General features: G+C 33.0%; 2 long non-coding RNA genes across 2 annotated transcripts; one reads left to right on the plus strand and one right to left on the minus strand.

Annotated features, from left to right (window-relative positions):
* Window positions 1-127: 127 nt before the first annotated feature.
* On the minus strand, window positions 128-5,515 carry LOC126867113 (uncharacterized). The gene is made up of 2 exons (XR_007690150.1): window positions 3,350-5,515; window positions 128-815 (listed from the first exon to the last, which is right to left on the minus strand). It is a non-coding gene; the product is annotated as an uncharacterized LOC126867113 (long non-coding RNA).
* On the plus strand, window positions 809-1,303 carry LOC126867112 (uncharacterized). Its single transcript, XR_007690149.1, has 2 exons — window positions 809-1,170; window positions 1,267-1,303. It is a non-coding gene; the product is annotated as an uncharacterized LOC126867112 (long non-coding RNA).
* Window positions 5,516-13,229: the final 7,714 nt, after the last annotated feature.

The following is a 13,229-nucleotide window of genomic DNA, read 5'->3' on the forward strand; positions in this document are numbered from 1 at the left end:
TCTGATACTTGGAGATATGTTAATGCGTGGACATTTAAAACGGACATACTGTATTTGGACATTCCGGAAATCGGGGATTGCACTGGGTGCTTAACGTTAATTTATATTTATACATAAAACTATATGCTATAAAAGAATAAATATGTATTTATTAATAATACAAAATGTAATATGAAAATTATTCATTTGCCTACTACAATAATAGTAATAAGAGTAATTTAGTGGCCTTATTTAAATAAATAAAAGTATGTGTGCGCTTTAAATTGTCGGAGTTGCGCAGGATCTGCTGGATTTCTGCTGCCTTTCTGCCGTCTGATTATGCTACGCAGAGCCTGTTACGCTCTGCTGCCAATCTACACGCAAATGGTTATCAGTGTAGTTTTATTAGGCTAGTGTTTTAACGGAGAATGTAACGACGAACACACAAGATATATGACATAGTTTATACTTAACAATTTTATAATTTTATATTCGCTACTTTGTACCAAAGGGAACGGAAAATGAAGAAACAGAAAATAACTAGAAGGAAAAAAACGGATAATGAGTGGAGTTAGACTAAGTAAGACGATACTAAAACAACATGGAAGACAAAGAAATAAGATTAATAACGTCGACACGATAACGTAACAAAGGCAATAAGGTTGATTGGGTCTTTCATACGGGTTAAATTTATTCGAAAGTACTAGAATAATTTATTGGACGGAGTGGTTGATCTGAACTCTATGTAGTTCATGACCGGACATCTTGTCCGCGGTGATTCGGCCATCTGACGAGCGCATGTTCCATAGTTGCAGACGGACGTCACGTGGTCGAATCTGTGTAAGATATTTTTGTATTCGGAAGTTTCCAACATAAAGGTATATTGATCGAAAATTCAGGTAAATATTACGCTAAGGGTAATTCTAGTTGTCATATATACGGTTATAGGCTATACCGATTTGTTTTCCTTTGTATAAATTGTAAAAAAAATAAAAATTGTAAAAAAATGTGGTGCAGCACAGGCGAAATGAACTGTGACGAATAACAACAAGCAGTAGCAGAAGGGTGAAGTAAAGAAGAACAGGAAGAAGAAGCACGTGAATATGTCAGATATGTAAAACCATTGTTGTAGGTTAGACGCGTGAAATTTGAAACAAGTAAGAAAGGAACAAAAAGAGAGAAGAAATTGAGGTTTGTTTGCGAAATGCAAATAGAATAGATAATAGGTAATACGTAAGGCAATATAATTTTGTGGATGGTAGAAGAATAGATTTGTTTGAATTCTAGGAGACTAAAGAACAAATAAAGATACATTTAGGAGATATATGTGTGCGTTGTTTATTTGTCCATTGACCATAAATTGTGAAATTAGGCTTGAAAAATATAGATGACAGATAGAATAGAATTGGGTAATGGAACACCATTATGAAAGGTAGTAATTATGATCTGGAAATATATTAGTACGGAAGAACACCGTTGGAATCTTCTAATTACATGGATGCTATGTGGAAAGTGATTAACGTTAAATGAATTCTATTTAAAGGTATGAAACTTATTAGTAATAATATGGAATGGTATTATTAAAGCTAGTAATTATATAGAATTATATAGAATTACTAGCTTTAATAATATCATTCTATGGTGAGTTATAAGGGTGGATGAGAATTGACGCATTACAGACAGAGCCAGGGAAGAAAAATGTATCCGTTGGAAGAAGGTTGAGCGGGAGGGAATGGAAAAAGGAAATTATTGAAAAGCTTAATGTTATTTGAGAAAGGAAAGTTGGGACTGAAGGAGAATGAAATGTAATTCATTAAGTGGAAAATGGCTGGTGAATGGAAATAACAGTGTAGGATAATAGGATGTGTCTAAAATATTTTTTTGATGAAAAGATAGAAGAAAAAAAGAGCCGTGATTGCGGAAAAAAAGGATTAATTATATGTCGGGTTTACATTAGAATCAGGGTTAGGGGCGTGAAACGAATCTTCGTTTGGATTACACGTGTCGTTATGCAATAGAGAAGACTTCGACTAATGCAAATACGATTATCATAGAACTGGACAAGTAACCGTGGTAATTAGATACTCGAGAAACTAATGACAATGATCTTAGGTTCAATAACGAATCCGCGGTCGACGGGATGATAGATGAACGTACTCACAAAATCTAAGTCGGACGCGTAACGTTCACTGGTCATAAAGGGTTACTCCTTTCATCAATGAGATCGCGAGCGAGAATGCCTTTCCCGTCCCGGTGATGCCACAGAGGGAAACTATATGGGGTGTGTCTGAGGACACGAGATCATCGGATTCGTCGAGGATAGCCTTCGTTCAGAAGGTGAGGGAATTTGGCGTTGCTGCTAATTGGTCAATCTCCATATCGGTGGTTAGAAAAAGATGCTAGCCGTCCTCGAGGGAAAGTTGCTAGTGGGAGACGCCGTTCGTTGAAAAATAGGTCTCTCCTATTTTCCCGTAGCTGGGACAAAGACTGTTTGTTTGAAGGACTTTAGTCAACTAAATCCTAAGATTTATGACGGGCCCTCAGGCTAGCTGAACATGTACTGCGGAGACGCTCTCCTTAAAAGAAATATTTGTAGCGGCACGCGACAGTAAACATTCCAACGGTTTCTGTCCCGTCGCTCGCCACACGCAGATCCTATTCTTCGGGTATGATGGTTACCAGATGCCGACGCGTCTCCACAGTACGCGATCAGCTAGCCCGAGGGCCGTTATAAACACTAAGATCTAGTTACCTAAAGTCCTTCAAACAGACAAACAGTCTTTGTCCCAACTACGGGAAAATAGGGGAGACCTATTTTTCAACGAGCGGCGTCTCCCACTAGCAACTTTCCCTCGAGGGCGGCTTTCTTTTTCTAACTACCCATATGGAGATTGACCGATTAGCAGCAACGTCAATTTCCCTTACTTTCCGAACGAAGGCTATCCCCGACGAATCCGATGATCTCGTGTCCTTAGACACATCCCATCATAGTTTTCCTCTGTGGCATCGTCGGGACGGAAAGTCATTCTTCGGATTCGTTATTGAACCTAGGATCATTGTCATTAGTCTCTCGAGTATCTAATTACCACGGTTACTTGTCCAGTTCTATGATAATCATATTTGCACGAGTCAATGTCTTCTCTATTGCATAACGACAACGTGTAATCCAAACGAAGATTCGTTTCACGCTCCTAACCCTAATTCTAATGTAAACCCGACATATAAATCGTATATCAAATGTTATCCATGTTCGAGTAGAAAGAACGATAGAATCGTTTATATACGGCTGTCTTAGTTAAGATAAATTAAACGTTATCAAATTTCCATGAAAATTAAATTAATAATCGATACGCTGTTGGGCGACACATACACGTCCATTACCACCATTCCTGCCCATTCGACCGCTACGTATCCGTTGCCGCGTTCCAGTGGATCCCCGTGGGCGGACGCCCCCGGTGCTGATGTCCAGGTGACAGCCATCCGTATCTCCGGCCCAGTCCGGAGCGTCCAGGACTCTGTATGGCTCGGCCACCACCGCTAGGGCCATCGTGCTCTCCAGGATGGTTTGAAAGAGCAGGTCTTGTGCCCGTCTTAACCGTCCCAGATTGGTCTGGAGGATGAGCATCTTCTTAATCCCCTAAGTTCATGGCTTCCATCGCTTCCTCCGCTCCAACCTCTTTGCTCGCGGGTTTAGAGTCGGGGATTTCCTGCGGCGAGCCCTCCTTGTTACCGTTTCCTACCGTGAATTCATCGGTCGCGTGTTTGGTTCTGTATAAAGAAAAACTTCGAAACGAATTAATCGTCGCGCGCAATGTCTGTCGTGATCGTGAGGGATGTGAAACTTTTCAGAGTCTAATTAGTCGTCAATTGAAGTTGATCTTGAGTTGGTAGGGCGAGCCTATAATTCAATGTTTCCTCTTGGCAAAAGAAATTGTATTTTGAAGTTACTAGCGGGTCCAGCCGTTCATAAATGTTAATCGACGTTACGATCGAACCGACCGCGGGCCATCGTTCGATAGATCGAATTAAGATCGACCTGCAGATGCTTCGATGATATCCAAATTTTTTTCAATAGCTTTTCTACCCTTTCAACTTCATTTTTGCCGATTAAAAATATAGAATCGTATACGAACCATTTCTCCCTTCTTATTAAAATATTATACTATTGCATCATTAAAATATTGAAACGTTAAAATATAAAATTTCTTTCATCGAGACATTAAAGGACTTCGATTGAGAAAGAGATCTATCCAAGCACCTGTAACTTATTATTACAAAAAAATAAGCTAAAATCTGTTATATCAAGTCTAAGCGTGCAAAAGCCCAATGATGTGTTTGCTTTCTAGCGATAAACTGTTTCAAACGAGTTCTCTCTATTATGGCTGGTACTGTAGAAATCCTTCGTCAAGGCACTCGTTAAATAAGAAGAAAATTCTGAAAGAACGAAAATCTCCGTAGAAATTGGAGAAATGAAAATTGAATAAAATCTGACTTTCCAACGAAAAATCATTTTTCGAACCTCTCTGCGATACTCGTCTTAGAATGAGAATGGAAACTAATCAATTTGAGATGAAGATAAAGATGACATTCGTCAGACTTTCGCCAGATTCGAGAATGATCGTTACTCTTTCTCCGTCTTTCGTTTAATTTCTCAATGGCCTAATCGCAGCAAGCTGGAGTCCATACTGAACGTGTATCATAGTTATTAATCGCGCCATGTCATTTGCCAGGAACAACATGAAATAAATTTTTATTAAAAAAAAAGACCAGCTACAATAAATCGAATCATTTTATACCTTCCTACGAAAATTCACACCCATGAAATCTTCGACAAGTTCACTCCTGTAATGATTACTTACCGGATGATTTTAAAAACAGTACGAGTTTACGGTTGTACGAACTATTTTATAAAGAAGATAGTTATCCGATGATGTTAAAAACCTGAGCATAATGGAGATGTACGTACAACAGATACTCACGGGAAAAACCAACGAGACTAATAATAAAATCAATGAATTAGAAAAAAAGAGCTATAGGCAAACATAATATACAGTGGCATAATCTATTATAAAAGAAGCTTGCTGAATATGACAAACATTGACGAATACTAATTGAATAAAATCATTTAGTTAACTTTCATAGAATTTGATATTTCTTCGAGGAATCAATAAGTCTCCCACTAATAGCCTAATACATCGATAGATTTAACGAAGAAATACCTAACCGCGATTACAGCCAATGAGTTCATATTATTCGCTACATAATTAATAACTGTATCATGTACGGCGATGCAGGCGGCATTGAAGAAATAAAGCCATTTTATGTTACAACTATGACGAGTAAATTTACTCGTTTAACTTGAGAGGAATTAAAAAGGTACATGACTTTTAAATAAGCATTAAATAAGAATTTTAAATATCGCAAGCAGTGATGTAGGTGTTATTCAAGAAACAAGAACATTTTATTTTTTAATTAGCACGAGTAAATGAACGAATATCGATAATATAATATAACGCTTAATATGAATATTATCCGTCTGATTATTTAATAGCTTAACTTATTTCACAGTAACGTTATCGATTGCCGTTAGGCTTTGTTTCTCCTTTTTGTCCAAACTAATTGATAGTCGAAAACTAGTATCAAGGAGGTATGAATTTAGTCTTAGTTTGTAGAAATTATTAAAATGATAAAAATGGATATCGTATTAAATCTTTAAAGATGCCAATTTAAGATAAAAATTAAGAAATCGTTCAATTTGATTTCGTTATAATGGAAAAACCGTCCCCTGCTATGTGAAAATATCGTTACCGTTTGATTAACAAACCGGCATCTTGTCAAAGTATATAAGGAACACGGAAGTCGCGCGCGAGCTCTTTTGTGCCTGAAATTCCGGAGAGTGAACATCGAAGAAGAATTTAAATATAAGGTAAATAAAACAAAAAATATCAAATAACAACATTGCAACTAGCACTTTACAACGTCTAAACCATTAATTTATAACACTTAAGTTATTAATTTATAACATTTAAACCATTAATTTATAACACTTAAGTTATTAATTTATAACATTTAAGCCATTAATTTATAACATTTAAGGAATTAATTTATAACGCCAAAACTATTAATTTATAACATTTATGCTATTAATTTATTACATTTAAGCTATTAATCTACAACATCCAAGCTACTAATTTACAATATTTAAACTATTAATTTATATCATTTAGGCTATTAATTTACAACATCTAAGCCATTAATTTACAACATTTAAACTGTTATTGTATACATTTATGCTATTAATTTATAAAATTTAAGATATTAATTTATAACATTTAAGCCATTAATTTGTAACTTTTAAACTATTAATTTATAACATTTAAGCTATTAATTTACAACATTTAAACTATTAATTTATAACATTTAAGCTATTAATTTATAACGTCTAGGCCATTAATTTGTAACTTTTAAACTATTAATTTATAACATTTAAGCTATTAATTTGCAACATTAAACTATTAATTTACAACATTTAAACTGTTAGTTTATACATTTAAGCCATTAATTTATAACATTTAAGCCGTTAATTTCTAACATTTAAACTATTAATTTATAACATTCAAGCCATTAATTTATAAAGTTTAAGCCATTAATTTACAACATTTAAACTGTTATTTTATACATTTATGCTATTAATTTATAACATTTAAGCTATTAATTTACAACATTTAAACTGTTATTTTATACATTTAAGCCATTCATTTCTAACATTTAAACTATTAATTTCTAATATTTAAGCCATTAATTTCTAACATTTAAACTATTAATCTATATCATCTAGGTCATTAATTTGTAACATTTAAGCCATTAATTTATAACACTCAAACTATTAATTTATAACATTTAAACTATCAATTTCTAACATTTAAGCTATTAATTTATAACGTCTAAGCCATTAATTTATAACATTTAAGCAAATAATTAGCAACGATTAAACTATTAATTTATAGCAACTGAAACATTAATTGACAACATGTAAAACATTAATTTATAAGAATCACACCATTCTTCAAGGAATCAATAAGAAACACCTAACCGTGATTACAGCCAATTAGATCATATTGTTCGCTACATAATTAATAACTGTATCACGTACAGCGATACAGGCGGTATTGAAGAAATAAAGCCATTTTATGTTACAACTATGACGAGTAAATTTACTCGTTTAACTTGAGAGGAATTAAAAAGGTACATGACTTTTAAATAAGCATTAAATAAGAATTTTAAATATCGCAAGAAGTGATGTAGGTGTTATTCAACAAACAAGAACATTTTATTTTTTAATTAGCACGAGTAAATGAACGAATATCGATAATATAATATAACGCTTAATATGAATATTATCCGTCTGATTATTTAATAGCTTAACTTATTTCACAGTAACGTTATCGATTGCCGTTAGGCTTTGTTTCTCCTTTTTGTCCAAACTAATTAATAGTCGAACAGTCATATTAAAGAAGTGTGAATTTAGTCTTAGTTTGCAGAAACTATTAAAATGATAAAAATGGATATCGTATTAAATCGTTAAAGATTCCAATTTACGATAAAAATTAAGAAATCGTTCAATTTGATTTTGTTATAATGGAAAAACCGTCTCCTGCTATGTCAAAAAATCGTTACCGTTTGATTAACAAACCGGCATCTTGTCAAGGTATATAAGGAACACGGAAGTCGCGCGCGAGCTCTTTTGTGCCTGAAATTCCGGAGAGTGAACATCGAAGAAGAATTTAAATATAAGGTAAATAAAACAAAAAATATCAAATAACAACATTGCAACTAGCAATTTACAACGTCTAAACCATTAATTTATAACACTTAAGTTATTAATTTATAACATTTAAACCATTAATTTATAACACTCAAGTTATTAATTTATAACATTTAAGCCATTAATTTATAACATTTAAGGAATTAATTTGTAACTTTTAAACTATTAATTTATAACATTTATGCTATTAATTTACAACATATAAACTATTAATTTATAACATTTAAGCTATTAATTTATAACGTGTAGGCCATTAATTTACAACATTTAAACTGTTATTGTATACATTTATGCTATTAATTTATAACATTTAAGCTATTAATTTATAACATTTAAGCCATTAATTTGTAACTTTTAAACTATTAATTTATAACATTTAAGCTATTAATTTGCAACATTAAACTATTAATTTACAACATTTAAACTGTTAGTTTATACATTTAAGCCATTAATTTATAACATTTAAGCCGTTAATTTCTAACATTTAAACTATTAATTTATAACATTCAAGCCATTAATTTATAAAGTTTAAGCCATTAATTTACAACATTTAAACTGTTATTTTATACATTTATGCTATTAATTTATAACATTTAAGCTATTAATTTACAACATTTAAACTGTTATTTTATACATTTAAGCCATTCATTTCTAACATTTAAACTATTAATTTCTAATATTTAAGCCATTAATTTCTAACATTTAAACTATTAATCTATATCATCTGGGTCATTAATTTGTAACATTTAAGCCATTAATTTATAACACTCAAACTATTAATTTATAACATTTAAACTATCAATTTCTAACATTTAAGCTATTAATTTATAACGTCTAAGCCATTAATTTATAACATTTAAGCAAATAATTAGCAACGATTAAACTATTAATTTATAGCAACTGAAACATTAATTGACAACATGTAAAACATTAATTTATAAGAATCACACCATTCTTCAAGGAATCAATAAGAAATACCTAACCGTGATTACAGCCAATTAGATCATATTGTTCGCTACATAATTAATAACTGTATCACGTACAGCGATGCAGGCGGTATTGAAGAAATAAAGCCATTTTATGTTACAATTATAACGAGTAAATTTACTCGTTTAACTTGAGGAGAATTGAAAAGGTACCTGACTTTTAAATAAGCATTAAATAAGAATTTTAACTATCGCAAACAGTGATGTAGGTGTTATTCAAGAAAAAGGAACATTTCATTTTGTAATTAGAACGAGTAAATGAACGAATATCGATAATATAATATAACGCTTAGTATGAATTTTATCGGACTGATTATTTAATACCTTAACTTATTTCACAGTAACGTCATCGTCTGCCGTTAGGCTTTTTTCCCTTTTTTGTTCAAACTAATTAATAGTCGAACAGTCATATTAAAGAAGTGTGAATTTAGTCTTAGTTTGCAGAAACTATTAAAATGATAAAAATGGATATCGTATTAAATCTTTAAAGATGCCAATTTAAGATAAAAATTAAGAAATCGTTCAATTTGATTTCGTTATAATGGAAAAACCGTCCCCTGCTATGTGAAAATATCGTTACCGTTTGATTAACAAACCGGCATCTTGTCAAAGTATATAAGGAACACGGAAGTCGCGCGCGAGCTCTTTTGTGCCTGAAATTCCGGAGAGTGAACATCGAAGAAGAATTTAAATATAAGGTAAATAAAACAAAAAATATCAAATAACAACATTGCAACTAGCACTTTACAACGTCTAAACCATTAATTTATAACACTTAAGTTATTAATTTATAACATTTAAACCATTAATTTATAACACTTAAGTTATTAATTTATAACATTTAAGCCATTAATTTATAACATTTAAGGAATTAATTTGTAACTTTTAAACTATTAATTTATAACATTTATGCTATTAATTTACAACATATAAACTATTAATTTATAACATTTAAGCTATTAATTTATAACGTCTAGGCCATTAATTTACAACATTTAAACTGTTATTGTATACATTTATGCTATTAATTTATAACATTTAAGCTATTAATTTATAACATTTAAGCCATTAATTTGTAACTTTTAAACTATTAATTTATAACATTTAAGCTATTAATTTGCAACATTAAACTATTAATTTACAACATTTAAACTGTTAGTTTATACATTTAAGCCATTAATTTATAACATTTAAGCCGTTAATTTCTAACATTTAAACTATTAATTTATAACATTCAAGCCATTAATTTGTAACTTTTAAACTATTAATTTATAACATTTAAGCTATTAATTTATAACGTCTAGGCCATTAATTTACAACATTTAAACTGTTATTGTATACATTTATGCTATTAATTTATAACATTTAAGCTATTAATTTATAACATTTAAGCTATTAATTTGTAACTTTTAAACTATTAATTTATAACATTTAAACTATTAATTTATAACATTTAAGCTATTAATTTGTAACGTCTAGGCCATTAATTTACAACATTTAAACTGTTTTTGTATACATTTATGCTATTAATTTATAACATTTAAGCTATTAATTAATAACATTTAAGCCATTAATTTGTAACTATTAAAGTATTAATTTATAACATTTAAGATATCAATTTACATCATTTAAATTATTAACTTATAACATTTAAGCTATTAATATATAATATTTAAGCCATTAATTTACAACATTTAAACTATTAATTTATAACATTTAAGCTATTAATTTGTAACGTCTAGGCCATTAATTTACAACATTTAAACTGTTATTGTAGACATTTATGCTATTAATTTCTAACATTTAAGCTATTAATTTTTAACGTGTGGGCCATTAATTTCTAACTTTTAAGCTATTAATCTACTACATCCAAGCTACTAATTTACAATATTTAAACTAATAATTTATAACATTTCAGCTATTAATTTATAACATTTAAGCCATTAATTTACATTATTTAAACTGTTATTGTATACATTTATGCTATTAATTTATAACATTTAAGCTATTAATTTGCAACATTTAAACCATTAATTTATATCATCTGAGCCATCAATTTATAACATTTGAGCCATTTATCTAAAACAATTACTCCATTAATTCCTAACAGTTATACCAATAATCTATAACCACATTCTCCCATTAATTCAAAGTAGTTATGCTCTTAATTTATAGCAGTTGTACCGTTAATCGGTTGTAGCTCTGCATTCATTGATTTAAATCAATACCATCAATTCGTAGTGAGTGAATTAATGATTTATTTTGTTTCATTTTATTAACGAAATCTATCAAGTCTTTGAAGTACTATTTTATTTCTATGTAGCATTATTTTTTAATTTTCAATACAGTATTTAATTTCTCATTTCACTATTTCGTAGAAAACCTGTCTTAACACAGAGTGTAATCTTAAGATGTAATTTTCCATGTCTGCTCGAAACTAAGGAAACAACACCATATTCATGGAATCAAGGAAGCGAGTGCAATTTAACCGAATGCAACCACATCTTCTCTGTAGCTGGACATAAGTCAGAGGACATTTCAAATCATGTTGTTGTTTTGCCTCGGAGTATCAAGACCGTTAGATTGCAAGTAATGTAAGAACAAATAAACTCCGGGCAAAACAATATTGCCGCTACAATGTCGCTTTATTATAAAATAATTTTACATCTCTGCTTCCAATGCTTAAAAACTGTTTATGTAAATGGGACCCGAGCGTAGTTACCTCCTCGTGGTGGGTCCCGGTAATTGGTATCGTTTCCCAAATAATAATACACCAAGTACTATTTTGAATATTAGTATTATTATTTGAGAAACGATATCAAGCTAAAAACTACTTCAATATAGTCTGGTCTTGATCATCCAAAATAGTTTTGGTGATCTAGACCGGACTAAGACCCCCCCGCGGGGGCGCCGTGGGACATCGTGGGACATCGCGGGACACCGTGGGACATCGCGGGACACCGTGGGATGCGAGCGTTTTAGTCTTAATTAATCTTAAGATAGATACCTATGTTATGTGCATTGTAAGCTCATTCTGTACAAAGATACTTATCTATCTTGGAACGAAAAATAAAAATCTCGTCTCTCGTGATGCCCTCGGTTACCACATTGGAAAAATTGTTCTCACGATTTATCGGTTCACGGTCGCTCAGTTCTTTCAAACCGTAGCGTGACGTACTCGCTCGCGCGTATTCCGGGTACGTGCGGGTCAACGTGCACTGGGCAACTCTTTGGATTCGTAAGTCGCCCCAAGCACACCTCTGTCTTGATGACTACTCGACGACTGCTCGTCGTTTGCCTCGAATCACGGGAGTTGTCATCGCACCGGTGATACCTGCGATCCGCGATACTGTCCGATTGGTACTTCGGTACTCGGGCAGAGACCTGCATTTCACGTCCTCCGTAATCCTGTTCAAGTGACGAACCCGCGGGGGTGGACCCCACTGTTCAGTTGGGGCCTTGCCTTCGTAATCCTGTTCAGCGGTCCCTCCCCGGGCCTTCATTTGTTCAGTTGGAGTGTGTTAAATCGCAGGCCTATTTGCTGGATCGCTAGTATCATCGGTCGGTGCCATCGACCGTGATAAGATCCAGACGACGTGACAGGAATCGGGCGAAGGTCAATGTTTGGGCTTTCCGCTGAACCTTAGGGTTATCCGGTGCACGGGGGTACGTTATGTAGGTTTGTTAGTTCTTTCGAGAGATCGTGATTTCGTTCGTTCCGGGTGCGCCGCGGTTTTTCTTCCATCGTCTGATTGTTGGGGCTCCCTTTTCGTAGTAGCCTCATATTGTTTCTTTCGTTCCAAGTTAGACAAATGTGTCTTTGATACCGAATGCGGCCAATAGGGTTGCGAATTTTTGTACTGATCGATGTAATCGATGTGTGGGAGATAGATGGTGTGTTATGTATGTTGTTTTACGTTTGTAAAGATTCGTGTAACTGCTGCGTAGGAGATAGGTGTTTCGCGGTTAGGCTACGAAATAACTATCTCTTTACGCAGGCCCATGAAGTAGAGTCAGAACTCGACATTCTTGCCAGTAGGTTGAATGTCGAGACCGATGCATAATGTTGAATCACTCATGGGCGGGTCTCGTGCGTAGTCACCTCCTCGTGGTGAGACCTGGTAATTGGCATCCTTTTCCAAAAATTAATCAGTTGATTAATCTTTGGAAAACGATGCCAAGCTAAGAACTACGCACCAGTCCAGTTTGGGTCTCCAAAAGCCTCCAAAAGAATTTTGGATGATCTACACTGGACTGCACCGTGGGACATCGTTGGACACCGTGGGACGTCGTCGGTCCAGTGTGGGTCACCAAATGCCGCGAAAAGAATTTTGGCTGATCTACACTGGACTGCAACGTGGGACATCGTCGGTCCAGTGTGGGTCACCAAATGCCGCGAAAAGAATTTTGGATGATCTACACTGGACTGCCACGTGGGA

The sequence above is a fragment of the Bombus huntii genome, chromosome 6, assembly GCF_024542735.1.
Source record: "Bombus huntii isolate Logan2020A chromosome 6, iyBomHunt1.1, whole genome shotgun sequence".
NCBI classification, from domain to species: domain Eukaryota; kingdom Metazoa; phylum Arthropoda; class Insecta; order Hymenoptera; family Apidae; genus Bombus; species Bombus huntii.